Here is a 19509-nt window from a genome sequence, read left to right on the forward strand (position 1 = left end):
AAAATCGATTGAATTAAGACAATACCTAAAGGAAAATCCACCTAGACCATACTTGTTATTCTAGCTCCGAATCGGACGATTTATTCATTTAACTTGTTCTATAGAGATCCCTAAGTTATGTTATTATCCCTATTCAAGACTAATAACGTCTAATCCCTAGATTGAATAATTGAGACCTTTCTCTAATTAACACCCTAGGGTTGCATTAACTCGATATAAGGATCCCCTTATTAGGTTTCACCCTAATCCGACAAAATCTTGTCACCCTATGTCTAGGCGCGCAAACAACTCTGCTTAATTATGACAAATATACTCTTAGATAGGGTCTATTCCTCCTCTAAATAAGAGCTTATTTTGAATCAGTATCCTGGGATATCAAAACAAGAATTAAGAACACATAATTAAGAACAAGTTAAATATTTATCATACAATTCAGAAAATAATAACAAGATTCGTCTTAGGTTTCATTCCCCTTAGGTATTTAGGGGTTTTAGTTCATAACTAAATAAGAGAACATCTCAGAATAATAAAGAATACAAAACATCAAGAAAACCCAAAACTCCTGAAGGAGAAATTAAGGAGAGATCTTCAGTCTTGATGATGAATTCGGCTTCTGAGATGGATCAATCGGCTTCCTCAGAGTAATTCCTTACTCCCTATTCTATGTCTCATTTTCTTCCTCCTCTAGAGTGTATTTATAGGCTTTGGAATGCCTAAGAGTCCTCAAAATTAGCCTTTTCCGAATTGGACTCAACTTGGGCTCGGCAGGGACACGCCCGTGTGCGATTACTTCAAGCTGTACTCGAGCTTGCCAAATTGACAGGCCGTGTAGTCTGCCCGTGTGAGGAGGTCCAGGCAGTGTTGATTTCGTACTTTGGTCCATTTTCTTCGTTTTGGCCTATTTCTCGTTCCTTTCACTCTTCTATCCTCTTTTAAGTATAAAACATGAAATTAAAGCATTACGAGCATCGAATTCACCAATTCTAAGGGAAAATCATGCATAAAATGCGTTAAGCATGGGGTAAAAGTATGTATATATTACGGTTTATCAAAGCTGATGTGGGTGATTGGTGCTGCACATACAAGAGAGTTTAGTATGTTTATTCAATTATTAATATTGATTATATTCTTGGTCTAGTTGAAGCATTTAACTCATCAATGAGTGTTCTTTTTTGCCACAGGAAATGGGATGGTTCACTTCTTAGGTGTTATCCAAAATGGTGGCAGTGGCAGATAAAATTAAGTTACACTTTTAATGCTTTATTTTCATAAAATTAAATTAAATTGCTCGGGTTAGTTTAATCAGACATGATTAGATTCATTTATCAAATAAAAAATCAATTTGACATATTTGATTTCAAACTAAATTATTTATACTCGAGCTCTAATTCAAGTTGAACTTGGTTAGTCTTACAAGTTATCTGTAGTCAAATGTTAAAATATTTGAATTTAGCTTACTTAATAACTCAAGCTCGAAACAAGAAAACAAAATTAAGTTAGAAGTTATTTTCTAAATCCCAAAGAGTAATAATGGTTATTTTTTACTTATACATATATATACACACTTGGATCATATCTATTACTGTCTCAGTTAGAAAAGGGCAGAAGCACGTGACTGATTGTATGTAAAACTACGTTTCATAGTTATCTTTTGTGTATCGTCCCTCTTTCTAATATAATATGCTCTGTTAATTTATATAACTTTATTTTGATTTATCATTTTGTATTATTTAGAGATTTCATATTTGGGTTTCTTATTTCTATTATATTAGCTCCTGGAAAAGGGACACATTGTTCACGCAACTATGAGGAATTTGGGTTAGTTTTTCTTCTCTCTTTGCTGTCTTTGGTTCATCTGTAGAAGGTGATGACTTTGTTTTGCTTTTATTCGGTAGAAACAATGATTACATTTGATTTTAGTGGCATTTTTGTTTATTCCTTTTGGGTTAGGATAAAATCAAAGTGGTGAGTAGCACAGACATTCCCTTTTTTACATGAATTCATTTTGCTTAAGCTGCCAAAATAACAAACTAAGGACTTCCAATTCTGTGAATTTTCTGGTAACTTTTTATTATTTTTGGGTAGGAAGAACGCTCTAAGTGTATGACTACTTAATTTATTTAAATTAAACCAATTTTACTATTCCTCTTCTCTTGTTTCCATCTGTATAAAATTCTGTCTTTTATTCTATTTTTTGGGAAAAACTAAAATGAGAAAAAAAAATTCTATTGTGGGTTTTTCCAATAGACCAATAAAATAAAATGAATTCTGAATTCTTAACAAACCAAGGAAAAAGATAAGGTTGAGGGCCTCTTTAAAATTTATACTGTTTTTAAATAAGTCTTATTTAAGCATGAAGAGAGCAAGTTGTGCTTGTATGTAAGTTACCAAGCAGAAAGAGATTCAAATAATTAGTGGATGATAGAAATTTCATATGATCTTGAATTTGCTGCTCAATAAGTGATCATTCTATTTTGCCCGAGAGTTGTTTTCTCTCAAAGTAATGATATGTAATTCTCTTGATGTTGATTGGCTGCCTACTTTTATAGGATTATGAGCATGCAAGTTATAATCCTGTTGCCTTTGATATTACAAATCACTTCTGTGAGATGGTTGCCGGTTATACACAGAAACACCCCATGTTATGGATTATAGTAAGTATCCAGGTGAACCTTTTGGATCTCATTTTTTTTTCTTTTGGATCTTTCTTTTGATTTTTTACGTGTCAGTTGTTAGCTGCTTAAGGTGTAGGCGATAATACAGGATTGTCAATGACTCAATTCTGCTTTATGTTTACTATGCTTTTTAATATGTATTTATGATCTGAAATTTAAATAATTCATTTGGATGAACAACTTATTATAGTGCCTAAAATGTTGTCAAGCGGCATGCTTCTTTTATTTTCTTTTTAATATTAAATTTTGCCCATTTATTCTGTCAGTTAGAGCATATTAAACAATATATATATACATGCATATATGTGTGAGTGTGTGTCTCCCTTTTGTTAAATTCTTCGTTATGTATTTAATAAAGTCAATTTTGTGTTTGGCTGCAGGCATTAGTGATAATAAGATATATCATTATCACTTAAATCTTAGAGGAAGTGTTTTCGCCAGAAGGCTGACTAGGCTACCTTCAATTCCTAAGAATGATGCAAAGTTCAGGTACGCACCATACTTAAACATTTCTCTGATCTTAGGTTATATTTTAGCTTTATATTTTAATTATTATTTTTGAGTTTTAGAAAATGAAAATATTAGAAAAATCCCTTCGTTTATATTTGAAGTTTGTTAAAACTTGAAATGCTTCAAAAACTATTGGTTTTACCTGTGAATTTTACCTTCATTTGTTTTTTTTTTATTGTGTTTTAGTTGTAGAAATTAAAATATTTGAAAAAAATTGCTTATTCATCAATTTACATTTGAGATAACCTTGATTCTAAAACCATTGTTTTGAATATTTTTCAGCTTATTAAGAGAGTAAGATGGCATCCACTTTCACAGCCATGTCATCAGTTGGCTCATTCGTTGCATCCAATAGTTTGGTCATGGATAAGAAGCTTTCATCTTCTTCCAACACATTGTCATCTTTAGCATCCATTTCTTCATCTTCATTTCTTAGTAGATGAAATGTTGTTATTAGAAGATCTCGTCTGCCCAATATTTCTGCAGCAAAAGAGCTACATTTCAATAAGGATGGGTCAGCCATAAAGAAATTACGAGTGAGTCTTTGTTTCAAATGCTAAAAAGTTGCCTAACTGGTTAAGTATTCAACTGAACTTCACAGCCTTTATATGTTTGCTCTAGCTTACCTCATGTTCTTTTGTTGTAGACTGGTGTGAACAAGCTTACTAATTTGGTTGGAGTCACTCTTGGACCAAAAGGCATGAATGCCACTTTTGCACTTCTGAATCTAACATGATTAGTACTATTCAAATCTATAATATTTTTCCCCTCTGTTTGTAGGTTCATTAGCATCTTGTCCTGATGAGAGTGTAGTCTCTGAAGCTTTAAACTTTGCATTGCCCTCCGAGGTATTAGAATTCCTAGTTCAAAACTTAGTAATTTGTCTTTTATAAAAGACCAAATTTCCAATTTTCAATGTTGTTTAGGCTCGTAAACAAGATGCTGTATTTGGACTTGCTGTTAGTAAAGGACTTGCTGTATTTTATTTATATCTTTATATTTAATCTAATTTTTATTATTTATTTTATTTTTGATTCTATATTTTTATTTTTATTTTAATATTTAAGATAACTTAGAGTTCTAACTTTTGGATTTTATTTGTGTTATTAATTTATTATTTTAAATTCTAAATTTAAATTCTTCAATTTTAATATTTAGTTTTAAAGTTAAAATTTTCATAGAAAATTTAATTTAAATAGTATTTTTTATTTATCCTTAAAAATATATAGTTTGAAGTTCAAATTTCAAAAATAAAACATAATAAAATATTTAACATAGAAATAAATATTATTTAATTAAAATAAAATAATTTTTTTAAAGGCCATGATTTTTAGCGGCGTTTGTGGGAAAAGTGCCGCTAAAGGTCATGATCTTTAGGGCATTTTTGGGAAAGCGCCGCTAAAGGCATGTTTTTAGGAAAAGTGCCGCTAAATATCATGACTTTTAGCGGCGTTTTTTTCATAAACGCCACAAAATGTTAGCGGCGTTGTCTTTAGTGGCGTTTTTTGTGGCGTTTGTAAAAGTGTCGCAAATAATTTTAGCGTCGCTTATAGACCTAAAAAAACGCTACTAAAAACCTGTTTTGCTGTAGTGGTGCGGTATATACACTCTAGCATACTTGTTGGACCAACTTATGCGATGATCACCCTTAAATTTCACTTGTCGTTGGGGTAATGATCAAGTAAGCTCTTCATCTTTGGTTCAAGCTTGAATTCAACCACTTTGGTGACAACAACTCATTCAATTAGAAGGCCCATGATTAGGGCGACATCTTCCAAAGCTATTGTCGCTTCGCTACAAAGGAAGTAGAAGGTAAGAGTCTTTGGTCTCCATATTTCCATCAGTGTTGTGAATAACAACGATTGCAATAGAATAAGAGGTATTTTGGCCACCTTTAAAAAACTCGATATATCTAGACGATTTTTAAGATGATTGCATTATTTGTTTAGCATCTGATAATTTACAAGTCTAAACCAGAAAGTTTCATTCTTCAACCTAGATATTAAATTAAAGAAAAAATTCAATATTCTATAATAAGCATAAATTTAATATAAACGATAAAAAATCAGTACTTGCTTAAGTGATAACTTAATTAAAATTACCATATCAATGACTACAAGAGCTATATGATTCACTTGCTTCAACAGGGTCATACTAGAGTTTCAAAACATCGAATTAAAGGAGAAAAGAAAGATTATGGAGAGATTTTTTAGGTTAAGAAATAAAAAATGGTGGGAGACAACTTCAATTGAGAGCTATAAGTCAATTTTAGTTTAATTCCAAATAAAATGTTTTATTTGCAAAATCATAAAAATTTTAAAAATATTAACTTTACTAAATAATAAATACTATTTTTATATAATAAATCTTAATTCTATTATAATTTAAACGTATTTAATTTTTTTTAAAATAATATAACAACTAAATTGATTTATCTAATAATAAAAAAATTAATTTAATCCAATCTCTCCCGAATACTTTAATTAAAAATAAAGTATTGGTTACATTATCCAAGTACCTGTGCACGTCCAAAAAAAAAGTATAGCATAACCCTTGCACTTCTAATATATAAATGAAAATTCCAGTATTAGTTTTGAAAGTCAATACAACAAATACAAAATCTTAATTCATAGCGTTTACTTTCATTTGTGCAGCGACAGCTTTTAATTAATTAACACTAATAGAGATTGAGATTTAATCACAATTAATATCTTTGTTTGGAAGGTTATCACTTAATATTTTTTTAATAGAAATGTCAAAGGAGTAAGTAATACAGTATAGATTACAAATTAATCCAGCTTTGCTGTTCCTTTTTTTTCACTGCATATACAAGGGAGAGAGAGGGATGGGTGATATACAACTTCAACCCTGATTTATAATACCAAGAAACAATAACTTTTTCACACAAACTTCATTATGACAAATGTCAAAGCAAAATGGGAATGGTTAAAAATGTAATTTAGTTGAAATTGGGTAACATCAATTTAATTCAAATTTTCTTAACAAAAGTATATGACTATTTATTTATTTTACTATCTTCAAATAATAGTGATTGTGTGAGGGATCATAATGCTGAGTAGATTATTGGGTTCGTTAAATATTTGAGTAATTGCACTATTTTGAAGGTAAAGTTTTGGAGGATATTGGATGGGTTGAATATTATTTTGGATACGCATTTCGAGAGAATTCTAATCCAAACAGATAGTATTGAAGCTATTAATGTAATCATGGAAGATTCTTCTGGGAACTCTAATCCTGTGATAATCAGGAGAATTCATCATATTCTGAAGAGGGTGGAGCAGTAGAAAATTCAATATATTCCTAGAGAAGATAACTCAATTACTGATAGTCTAGCCAAGACAGTTCATACTAGGAGATTAGGCTTAAGATTATTTGAAGATCCTCCTTTGAGAGTCTAAGTTTATTAACTTTGTATTTTTTATTTTATTCACCAAAAAAAATATCTTCAAATAAAATAACTTGAATAATTCCTCAAACAAATCATCTCGGTAAAAAAAACTATCATTCCTTTTTTTTTAAAGACTATTATTAATGTAAAAGATAAATATAGATCTTTTTACATATATTTTATTCCATTCACATAGTAAATATGATATAAATTAATATTTATTTACGAGTGTGATATTAATATACCTTTTATAATATTCTTGTTAAAATAATTTAATAATTTTAAATTTTTTATACAATTTCTATTATTACCCACACTCCCAAACCATTAAATTAGAAAATAATATGAGCTTAAACACCGGTGAACTTACATCCTTTTAATAACGAATTACAAGCTTCAAAAATAGTTGATTGGGTTTCGAGTTTGAGTATTGCAACTTGAGCTTGATCAATATTTTAAAACGGACCTATTTTTTTGTCTAAACTTATTTTTTAGTTTTAATATTTTTTTTAAACTCCTAAATTCTAAGTGGGCATTCGTACTTAGATAAGTACCTTGACCCTTGATCATATCTAATATGAATTAAAAAAATGTTGTTAAGGAACTTCTAAGTTGTGGTCTATTGGTGAAGTGTTTACTTTTCTTAGAAATAGTTTAGGTTTAACCATAGGGGTTAGGTGAGATGAAAAAAATGTATTTTACCTTAACCAATAATCAATGGTTCAATTCTCACTTTTGATATAAAATAATTTTAAAATTCGTAGTCAACGTCTACTTTTTTAATGAACTTACAGAATGCAAAAGATTAATCACAATGCTTCTTTCAATGAATATATTAAAAAAACAAAAAAAATATCTAAATTTAAATCATTATTATACCTAAAAAATTTATGTTTTTAAGAAAATATATATCATTATTTTAATAAACTATTTAAACTAAAAAATAAAGTCAATACCAATTTTTGAGAATACATAAATAAAATATTAGATTTCAGCAACGTAAAACTATAAAAAAACAAAACAAGATTAGTTGCTGAAATAAATAATGGAATGACGTGAGTTGTGGTGTGTACAATGTAAAGGTGCATTAAGGGGTAATTAAATCAGCAGCCCCTCACCATCAGCTAGGAACAGTTCTTCGTTGACTTAATGGCTAAGGGTCGTCGTTTTCTTGTATGTTCAAAGCACCATATTTCCTTTGTTTTCTGTGCAGATTTCTTGAACACACAAAACCTTATTTAATTCCATTTCCAGTCACTTATATAATTTGATGTTTGTCGTGGACCCCCAACTTTTGTCTATTTCTGCCAAAAATATCTTCTTCCCTATTTTCGTAGACAATACTTGTCAAAACCCCTGACTCCACATAACTGTTATTATCATTATAAACTAAACTTAAATATTTTTTTTCTACCTAAATCTTATGGGTAAAAGTAAAATTTTCATAAAAAAAATGATTGTCAAAATTAGTTAACTCAATAAAAATTTGTAAAAAATTGAATTATTCATAGAAGAAGAATTGATCCAGTTGAACTGAATTTAACTTAATCTAAATATTTAAATTTTTTGCCATAATTTATACAATAAATTTTTATAATTCTATTATTATTTGTTTGTATTTTTTTATGATTTTAAAATTTTTTATTTTGTAATAATTGAACCGAAAATCAGTTTTATGAAGGATCCAATTTTTACAGCATTATCCTAATTACAAAATGTGGGATTATCCATGCTAATCCTATATTCTAGAATCATATATTTCATATTTGGATGGAAAAAAGTTACTTCTCGCCAATAATATGACGACATTAATGCACCAGTATCGGTAGTGCCAATATTTTAACAATAATCTCAACGCCACTATTTATTGGGAAATCTTATATTATTTTGTTAATATGAGATTTACTCTATTCTTAATCACTTTAATTCATTTTTATTAAACTAGCTAGAAAATAATAAATACTAATGAATTAAATTATACTAACATTTCAATTATATTCATTATAAACGATTTTTTTCTAATATTATTAATTGACATAAATTAAAGAAATTTATTTACACCGGTGTAAAATTAGAGTAGTTTTACACACTCCAATATTTTTTGTATGATTAATATTTTAACATCAACTATCATATTTTATGTTTCATTCACATATATTACGTTTGTCAAGTTTTTCTGCATATTTGTTTTATATAAAAACTTTCTAAGTGTTACATATATATATTAATATAAAGAATATTTTAGATCAATATAATAGAAATATTGAATTGATTTAAAAATTTACACGCATAATAAGTACAAAAATATCTTAATAAATTCAACGATTGAATTATTAAAATATTATTACATTATCTTAAATTTTAATTAACTATTATAAGTGAGTTTTTTTTTAAAGCAACCAGGGATATTTATTATCTGAAGAAAATTAAAACGTCTGACAAATGTACTCAAAATAAACTTAAACAACAAGTAGAAAACTCTAGAACAAAAAAGAAAACACATTAAAAATTTTTATATCCCCGTCATTTGAAAATGACCTGTCCCCAACCTTCCATTTTCCTACTTGACGATTCAGATTCATTGGAGATAGGGCCTGAGGGTAGATGAAAACGTTTCTGATGAAGGGCCTCTCTACACCCTCCTTCTCTTCGATCCTACACTTCATTTCAGTTTTGGTCTTTCCAGTTCCGATTGGTATTTGGCATAACCAGGAACCTCACCAAGTAAGTAAATTTCTTCCTTCTTTCTGAGACTTGTTGTAGCAATGATATGGGCTAACTAGTTAGCCAATCTCGAAACAAAGAGAAAAGTAATCGCTTGAAAATTGTCTTTTTCGCTTTGGATGTTTCTGATATATGCACTGACCTGCGATTTATCTCTAGATTGTGCCATGCATTTGTTGGTAATTGTTTTGGAGTCCCCTTCGACAATAATGTCTGTCAAGCCCATGTCTTTCCCGTAAGAACAGCTTCATAGCAGGCAATAGTTTCCGCTTCAAAGGCCGTAGCCACCATAAAATGGAGGTGGGATGTAGCTATTTTAATTTCCCCTGTATAATTCCTTGCTACTATCTGTTGGAGCTAAGTGCAACAAATAGCAAGGTTCAACAATAAGCTTGCCGAGCAAGAATCGAGACTTGCGGCAGAAACAAAGAAGAAAAATGAAATAAATTTTAAGCAAAGCTAAAATAGAGAGTATATGGATGAAATCTTGATTGAATTCATTCATTTTTTTAAAATGGCATAAAGCCTATTTATACAAGCTTACAACTTGACAACTTAGTTGGAATACAACTAAGTTTCATCATTACATCCACTTAAAATAAATCACCACCTACTACCACTAACAAACTTAGTTGGAATACAACTAAGTTTCATCATTACATCCACTTAAAATAAATCACCACCTACTACCACTAACAAACTTAGTTGGAATACAACTAAGTTACATCATTACATCCAAATAATAATAATAATAATAATAATAATAATAATAATAAAACATGTGATTGCTACATGCTAACCATTGCTTCAATACTCCTCCTTGGTTTGCATGGAGCAAACACCTAGCTTCCTTCTTAGACATTCGAACCTTGTGACATTAAGGGCTTTAGTCAAAATGTCTACAAGTTGATCCTCAGAATTACAATGGATCAGCTTCACTTCCTGAGCTTGCTCCATTTCTCGAACAACATGCAACTTGATGCTGAAATGCTTTGTTCTTCTATGGAACACTGGATTTTTAGCAATTGCAACTGAAGATTGGTTGTCACAGAAGATCTCAGTAGCTTCCTTTTGATGCACTTTCAAATCAGCTAAGATTTTCCTTAGCCAAATGGCTTGGTTGACAGCACTTGCAGCTGCCACATATTCTGCTTCAGCAGTAGATTGAGCCACCAGACTTTGCTTCTTCGAGCTCCAGCAAAACATGGCTGAACCAAGGTTGAAAGCATACCCTGAGGTGCTTTTCATGTCATCTATCGAGCCAGCCCAGTCACTATCAGTGTAGCTAACCAGCTTCAGATTTCCTTCCTTGCTGTACCTTAAACCATAGCTCAAAGTGCCTTTGACATATCTAAGCACTCTCTTAGCAGCTTGTAAATGCTTTTTATTGCAACAATGCAAGAACCTTGAGAGCAATCCTACAGCATACATTATGTCTGGTCTAGTGGCAGTTAAATATAACAGACAACCAACTAGACTTCTGTAGGTTGTTTCACAAACCTTCTCAAAATCACCTTGGCTCGATAGTTTTTCTCCAACAGCAACAGGTGTTTTAATTGCTTTACTGTTTTGCATGGAGAACTTGGTCAGAATCTTTGTGGCAAAGTTTCTCTGACTTAGAAATATCCCATTTTGTGCTTGAGTCACCTCCATTCCAAGGAAATAAGACATTTCCCCTAGATCAGACATTTCAAATACTTCTTGCATCTTGGTCTTGAAATCGACCAGCACTGCTCGATCTCCTCCTGTCACCAGCAGGTCATCAACATATAGGGATACAATAAGCTGTGTTTGTGTCCCTTGCTTCTTGACATACAGTGTTGGCTCACTCTTGCTTTGATCGAATCCCAAATTAGTCAAGTAGCCATCGATTCTGCTGTACCAGGCCCTTGGAGCCTGTTTTAAGCCATATAGGGCCTTCTTCAGTTTGTAGACCATATGCTCTCTGCCAGCTATCTCAAACCCTTGTGGTTGTTCAACATAGATCTCTTCATCTAAGAAACCATTCAGAAAGGCTGATTTCACATCGAGTTGATGGATCTTCCACTCGAGCTGTGCTGCTAAGGCAATCAGTAATCTGATGGTGTCTAGCCTGGCCACTGGTGCAAAGGTCTCCAGGTAGTCCAGGCCATACCTCTGACTGAACCCCTTGACAACTAGCCTTGCTTTCAGTTTGTTCAAGGTACCATCAGCATTTTGCTTGGCTTTGTACACCCATTTCACCCCAATTATCTTCCTTTTGACTGGCCTTTCAACTAATTCCCAGGTCTGGTTCTTCTCAATCATGCTAATCTCCTCAGCCATTGCCTGCTTCCACTATTGCTGAGCTTCAGCCTCTTCAAAATTGCTTGGTTCAGCTATGGCTACATGAGCTCTTTCATAAATCTCAGTCAATGGTCTTGTTCCTCTAACTGGTTCATCATCAATGTCCATTTCAGGAACATTTTGATCTGGCTCAGCTTGATCTGCTGCAAGTCCTTCTGAAACTTCCTCAGGTTCATGTTTTTCCCAGTTCCAACATGACTTTTCATCAAATACCACATCCCTACTGACTGACACTTTCTTTGTTGAAGGATCCAAGATCCTATGGCCCTTCTTAACAGTGCTGTAGCCCACCAAAATACCAGGTCGAGCCCTTTCAGACAATTTGTCCCTTTTGACAGCAGGTACATGAGCATAACAGATGCATCCAAAGACCTTCAGATGAGCCAGTGATGGCTTGAATCCAAACCAGGCTTCGAATAGAGTCTTCTGATCCAAGGCCTTGGTTGGAAGCCTATTTTGAATGTAGTTTGCAGTGTTAACTGCCTCTGCCCATAGTGCTTTAGGCAGATTCTTCTGAATCATCAAGCACCTGGCCATATCCATCAAACTCCTATTCTTCCTTTCACTTACACCATTTTGCTGAGGTGTATATGTGTTGGTAAGTTGATGTTTGATGCCTGCCTTATCACAGAAGGCTTGGAACTGAACTGAGGTGTACTCAGTCCCATTATCAGACCTTATGGACTTCAGCTTGCAACCTGTTTCAGTCTCAGCAGCAGTCTTAAACTTCCAAAACACTGAGGCCGCCTCTGATTTCTGTTTTAGGAAGTAAAGCCAGCAATATCTTGAAAAATCATCAATTAACAGTATGAAGTACCTGTTTCCACTTAATGACTCAGTCCTCATAGGGCCACACACATCAGTGTGCACCAGTTGGAGTTTTTCAGAGGCTCTCCAGGCTTGATTCGAGGGAAATGGGAGTCTGGCCTGCTTTCCTAGCTGACACACTTCACACACATCATCATGATCCACTGAGTTGATGAAGTTTTCAGCCAAGTCCTCTCTGACCATTCGAGCCATCGATCTGAAGTTGGCATGTCCCAGTCTTTGATGCCAAAGCTTGGATTCATCTGATGTGACTGTGTAGGCAATGTCTGACTCCCTGGTCCAGTCAACTACAAAGCTCTTATTAGCCATAGGAACTGCCATCAGCTTGGATCCACTTGGATCATTGATTTGGCATTGGTTGTCTTTGAACACAACAGAATAACCTTTCTTCAGCAACTGAGCTATGCTGAGCAGGTTTCTGTCAATTTCAGGCACCAAAAGCACATTTGAAATCACTTTGGCACCTGTGGGGGTGCATATCAGCACATCACCCTTGCCTTCAGCTTGAATAAAATGTCCATTTCCTATCTTGACTTTAGTTCTGCAGCTTCTGTCTAAAGACTTGAAGATTGCAGCATCAGGTGTCATGTGGTTGGTGCATCCACTGTCTAGAAGCCAACCAGATGAGAACCTTTCTTGAGCAGCTGAGCATAACACAGCAAAGACTTGCTCCTCTTGGTCACTATCCTCCTTAGCTACTCGAGCCTCAGCTTTCTTCTGTTGAAACTGACTCTGCCTTGATTTGGCCTTGCTCTTGCAGACTCTCTCAACATGACCCTTCTTTTTACAATGCTGACATACAGCATCTGGATTGAACCAGCATTTTTCTTTTGGATGACCAGCCCTTCTGCAGTGCTTGCAAGTCTGACCCTCTTTTCTTGCAACATCAGTCCTTGGCTTGTCTCTCCAGGCCTTCTTGCCTTTGTAGGCAGTGTTTGTTCTTGCCTGAAAGGCACCTTCTTGATGCTCCTCCAGTCTGCTTGCTCTTCTTTGCTCTTGAGCATATAAAGCATTGATCAACTCTGTCAGGGAGATGGTGTACAGGTCCCTTGAGTCCTCGAGAGATGAGATTTTTGCCTCATACCTCTCGGGCAGAGTTGCAATAACCTTCTCCACTATCCTAGCTTCCTTGAGCTGCTCTCCAAGGAGCCTTATGCTGTTAACCACAGCCATAATCCTGTCAGAGTACTGCTTGATAGTTTCTTCTTCCTTCATCTTCAAATTCTCGAAATCTCTCCTTAAGTTCAGCAACTGTTGCTGCCTTGTCCTCTCTGTCCCTTGAAACTCCTCTTGCAACTTGTCCCAGGCTTGTTTTGGTGATTCACAGGCCATAATCCTTGTGAAAATCACATCTAACACTGAGTTCTGGATGCAAGACATGGCTTTGTGCCTCTTAGTCCTCTCATCAGCATGCTGCCTGATTTGAGCCACTGTTGGATTGCCTCTAAGTGGCTCTGGTTCAACATCTGAGTTGACTACCTCCCACAGATCGAAAGCTTGTAGGTAGGTCTTCATTTTAACCACCCATATGTGGTAGCCTTCTCCATTGAAGACTTGAGGTGCAGCTGGTGAAAAGCTTGATGAAGCCATGAATTTGTATAACAGATCCCTTAAGAAATAGGCTCTTGATACCAATTGTTGGAGCTAAGTGCAACAAATAGCAAGGTTCAACAATAAGCTTGCTGAGCAAGAATCGAGACTTGCGGCAGAAACAAAGAAGAAAAATGAAATAAATTTTAAGCAAAGCTAAAATAGAGAGTATATGGATGAAATCTTGATTGAATTCATTCATTTTTTTTAAAATGGCATAAAGCCTATTTATACAAGCTTACAACTTGACAACTTAGTTGGAATACAACTAAGTTTCATCATTACATCCACTTAAAATAAATCACCACCTACTACCACTAACAAACTTAGTTGGAATACAACTAAGTTTCATCATTACATCCACTTAAAATAAATCACCACCTACTACCACTAACAAACTTAGTTGGAATACAACTAAGTTACATCATTACATCCAAATAATAATAATAATAATAATAATAATAAAACATGTGATTGCTACATGCTAACCATTGCTTCAATACTATCGCAGACGCCAACTGATGATTCTTAACGTCAAAAGAAGCATCAAAATTGATTTTGACTGTTGATTATGCAGGTACCTTCCATTTGACATTTTGCTGGGCAGCACTGAGTTTTCTCTCATTTAGTCCATCGATTTCGCCGAGGTAATGCCTTACATATCTAGCTGCCTCTTTCCCTGTATAAGACTTTCCCTCGTGTAAGTTCTTATTTCTGTCCAACCATAGCACCCAAATACCACAGATCACCATTCGACGTTGTACTTCAGTACATTTACTGAAAATCCAAGTAAGCCATTCGATGCATTCATGTGAATCATTTTGCCTAAGCCAGTTGAAATTTAATTCCTTCTATAACTCTTCTGACACAGATACTCCACAAAGACATGCCATAGATTTTCAGCTCCAGCTCTACATCTTGGACATATAGCATTTGGGGCCATTCTTCTTTGGTACAGATTAGCCATCGTAGAAATAAAACTCCACGACATTTTTCATGCCAATAGCTTTATTCTGTTTGGAAGTTGTAGTTCCCACAGTTGTTTGTAAAATGGTTGGGTTGTAATTTGTGTATCAGTAGGACTAGTAGTAGAGATTTGGCTCTGTAGTATTTTGTAAGCACTACGCACTGTAAATTCTCCCGAGTGCTCCCCACGCCAGAAGATCAAATTCGGATGTGCTTCTCTCGCCAGTGGAATTCGTAGGATTCTATCCGCATCATTAGTTTCGAAGGTAGTACGTATCAATTCTTCCCTCCACTTTCTATTACTTTCATTAATTAATGCCACAACCATAGTTATATTAGCATTAAAAATACGGTGATGAACTCTAAAATTATCTGCCCCGGACATCCATGCATCATCATTAATTCTAATATTTTCGCCTGTGCCAACTCGCCACCCTAGTCCCTTCTTCAACATACCTTTCGTTAAATACTTTTCCACGTATAAGATGGATGACGCACGAGTTCTGCTTGTAGGAAAGTAGTAGTCGGATAGTATATTGCTTTTAATATTTGTGCTACTAAAGAATTTGGTTGGTCAATTAACCGCCAGCCCTGTTTAGCAAGAAGAGCCACATTAAACTTTGCCATATTCCGAAAACCGAGCCCACTTTTATGTTTTAGTTCACATACTTTCTTTCAACTACACCAATGAATTCTTTTCTGACCATGTCCTTTTTTCCACCAGTATCTTACCATAATCGATTCAAATTCATCACACAAAGATCTTGGTAAGAGAAAACACATCATCGAGTACGTCGGAATTACTTGTAACACAGATTTGATAAAAATTTCTTTCCCTCCCTAGGACAGAATTCTAAAGCTCCAGCCATCTATTCACTTTTTAATTCCGTCTTTTAAATTCTGAAAGGAATTTTTTTTCTTTCCCACCAAATTAGGAAGACCCAGGTACTTCTCAAAATCATTTGATTTACGCACTCCTAGCAATCTAGCAACCATGAATCTATCATCTTTTGAGGTGTTTGTACTAAAAAACACCATGGACTTTTCAAAATTCACACACTGCCCAGAACACTTCTCATACTCTTTCAAGACGTCTTTAATTTTACAAGCTCCTAAAGTCGTTGCCTCTCCAAAGATGATACAGTCATCAACAAAAAGGAGGTGTGAAGTCTGTGGACCACGCCTACATGCCTTTAGACCTTTAATGTCCCCTTTCTTCATAGCCGTCTGCATAAGTGATGAGAGACCTTCACTACATATAAGAAATAGGTATCGACTAAGAGGGTTTCCCGGCTTTAGCCCTCTCATTGGTCTAAAACAATCTTTTTTTGTTCCATTTAACAGGATGGAGTAAGAAACCATAGAGATGCATTTCAAAATAAAAGATACCTAAGAATTTGCAAAATTCATTCGCTCCATCATAACCTTCAGGAACTCCCATTCAACTCTATCATAGGCTTTGCTCATGTCTAATTTGAGAGCCATGTGTCCTTTCTTACCTGTTCGTTTCTCCTTAAGTGTATGCAAGATCTCATAAGCCACTAGCACATTATCAGTAATGAATCGACCTGGGAAAAAAGTACTCTGTGCTTTATCAATACATACTCCTATAACATTTTGAAATCTGTTGGCTACTACCTTAGCTATTATTTTATATAGGACATTGCAAAGAATTATAAGCCTAAAGTTTTTCATATTAGTGGGCTGTGAAGTTTTGGGAATCAAAACGATTAACACTTTCAATTTCCTTTCCCTTATTTAGGTCGTTGCTTCATTTCTTACTATGTGCCAACATTTTTGAAAGAAAATTACAGGGAATCCATCATTGCCGGGAGCTTTTGTGGGGCCCATTGACTTCAAAGCTATCCTTATTTCATCTGCAGTGTATTCTGACGTGAGTTTTGCATTCATGTCATCATTATACATCTTTCCACTCCCTCTAAAATCAGTTTTAGATTGCTAACTCCTCTTGACCTAAACAATTCCTGAAATTAATTCTTTGCAATCATTGCCATCCCTTTATCATCACACACCTGTTCTCCAAAATTGTTCTACAAGCTGTTGATAACATTCGCCCTATTCCGCTGAGTGGCTCACCTGTGAAAGAATGCAGTATTTTCGTCTCCCACTTTTAGCCAATTTGCACGATCTTTTTGTTCCCAATAGACTTCATCTTTGTCAATTTCCTAATTAAGATGTATTTTTGTATTAATAATTTCCGCTAGGTTATCATCGATCCTATCCTCCCCCAATAATCTGTTCAGTTGCCTATGTAACTGTTGTTTGACCCCCTGTCTGCCTTTCTTTACTTGTAGTGCCCATTGACTAATTATTTGCTTTAGCTCTTCCAGCTTAGCCGGTAACAATCCTTGCATACTGTCCCAAGACTCCTTTACCATCTTATCAAAAGATCTCTCAAACAACCACTATGCTTCAAATCGAAATATAGCCTTTCGAGATTTTTTTTTCTCCTTCTCAGTAGTCAAAATGAAATGACAATGATCTGAGTGTGAATAAGATAGATGCTGAATCTGTGCATTTGGAAAAGCCAAAAACTATGCTTCAGTCACTACCTCTCTATCAAGCCTTTCCCGTATATTTGTTGCAGCTAAATTACCCCTTTCCCATGTGAACCATACACCTGAAAAACCTACATCCATTAATTGACACGCATCAAGAGCATCACGAAAAGCCTCTATTCTTTTTTCCTCTCGTGGGACCCCACATCTCTTCTCAAAAGAATAAAGAATTTCATTGAAGTTTCCACATACTAGCCAAGGGTGAGATTTGATTTGTCCCAGCTATCTCAACAAATTCAAAGTATAGCACCATTCATTTAGAAAGGGGTTGCCATAGAAACCCGTAAAATGCCATTCTTCGCTATCCTGCTTGTCTTTTATTAGACCGTCGATGTGGTTTTTCGAACTACTAAAAATTGTTACCTGAATATCGTGTTTCTATGCCAGTGACAACCTGCCTTTCGAACCATCAGCTTGCACATCAAAACCCTTCATATACCCACAAGTTCTTCAAATTTTCTCCATTCGCATAACATTCACTTTTATCTCTATGATGAAGACTAGTTGGGGATTGTGTTGCTTCAGTAAAAACCGAAGCCGTCTAATTGCTTGAAGACTCCTCAATCCTCGAACATTCTAGCTTATTGCTTTCATTGGCTCCAGTCGGCTTGCCTATTGGCAGCCGCCGATCCAAAATAAGGAGGGACCATCAAATAATCTCCTATTTCCTCCAATATAGAAGATTTAATCTCATTAGACTCTATCCTACCCTTCTTGTGGGTATGAGTATCATTATACAAATTGCCATGCAATTCCTCCTCAAATGTAGAATTTTTCCTTTTACATGGGATAGTCCCCATCTGAACGTCATTAACTGGGTTTGTTCTACCTTTACGCGTCCATCGTAATTGTTTGGGGTTCCCCCGGTTACCCATCTCAGATGTATTAACATTTGTCCCAACAGCAACAGTTTTTTCCCTTCCAACATATTTAGTGACGCAAGAATCAATGTCGATTTCTCTGACATCCACGCCCTGCTGAGTATTGATTTTATTTGTGAGCAATTCTGCCTGTAGTGTATTTCCCATCTCCTCCTTTGCCCTTGTGGCTTTGTCTTTAATTAATGAATCTAGTGGATGAATCCATTCTTCATCTCCCCCGGTATATAGGCATTATTATATACCATTCCCAGTTGCAGACTTTCTCACCCACTAAATTAGATTAGGCTCTTAGTGCTACAAAATAAGGTAATTCACCATCCCCTAAAACTTTCCCCTATCTAATCGTCGCATCACAATCTTTTGCTAGATGACCCATTATTCCACAACCAAAGCAGAAATTCGGCAGAGATTCATATTTAAACGGTAGCTAGACTTTCTTTATGGTCCCAATAGCAATAAAAATACCCCTTCGAAGAGGTTTTCTAAGATCCAACAAGATTTGTATTCTACAAGATTCTTCCTTTATATCTGATCGCAAAATTCTTCCAAACGTGGAACCTATGGTGTGCATCAGATCTTTCTTTTCACACTCCGGAGGGCACGAACTAATTCGTAGCCAAAACGAGGAGTATATCAGTTTAACTTTACTTTGTTCTATCGCTTCAGTCAGCCTTTCAAAGATTATTAATTATTTTCTGAATAACCAAGGTTTGCCATTCATGATCGCTTCCAAATCATCTTCATCCTCAAAAGAAATCTAAAACAGATTCTGCCCAGCCATATTAATTTCAAATTTCCTTTTTGTTTTCCAAATACTCCTAACTTGCTCACGAAATCCATCTGGATTATACGACTTTTTTGTCCGAACAAAATAAAGAAAAAGCTACACCTCGGTACGACTAGAGAACTCTTAACTATCAATTGAATTAACTCTTCTGCTAGAAAAGATACCTCCTCTCCTGCCATAAAGGCCAAAGGTCACCGCCTCACTTTACCCCAACCATAGCCGCCCTTGTTTCTTT

The 19509-nt window shown here is 34.7% G+C and overlaps 1 long non-coding RNA gene across 2 annotated transcripts; it reads left to right on the plus strand.

The window, feature by feature from the left end:
- The first annotated feature begins 1697 nt into the window (after window positions 1-1697).
- LOC107938836 (uncharacterized) lies at window positions 1698-4212 on the plus strand. Of its 2 annotated transcripts, XR_005907416.1 has the most exons (5): window positions 1698-1818; window positions 2550-2654; window positions 3056-3164; window positions 3468-3721; window positions 3832-4212. It is a non-coding gene; the product is annotated as an uncharacterized lncRNA (long non-coding RNA). The 2 variants fall into 2 exon arrangements; XR_001694988.2 differs by lacking the exons at window positions 1698-1818; window positions 2550-2654 and having other exon boundaries at window positions 2987-3164.
- The last annotated feature ends 15297 nt before the right edge of the window (window positions 4213-19509 follow it).

This window comes from Gossypium hirsutum, chromosome A13 (assembly GCF_007990345.1).
Source record: "Gossypium hirsutum isolate 1008001.06 chromosome A13, Gossypium_hirsutum_v2.1, whole genome shotgun sequence".
Taxonomy (NCBI): Eukaryota; Viridiplantae; Streptophyta; class Magnoliopsida; order Malvales; family Malvaceae; genus Gossypium; species Gossypium hirsutum.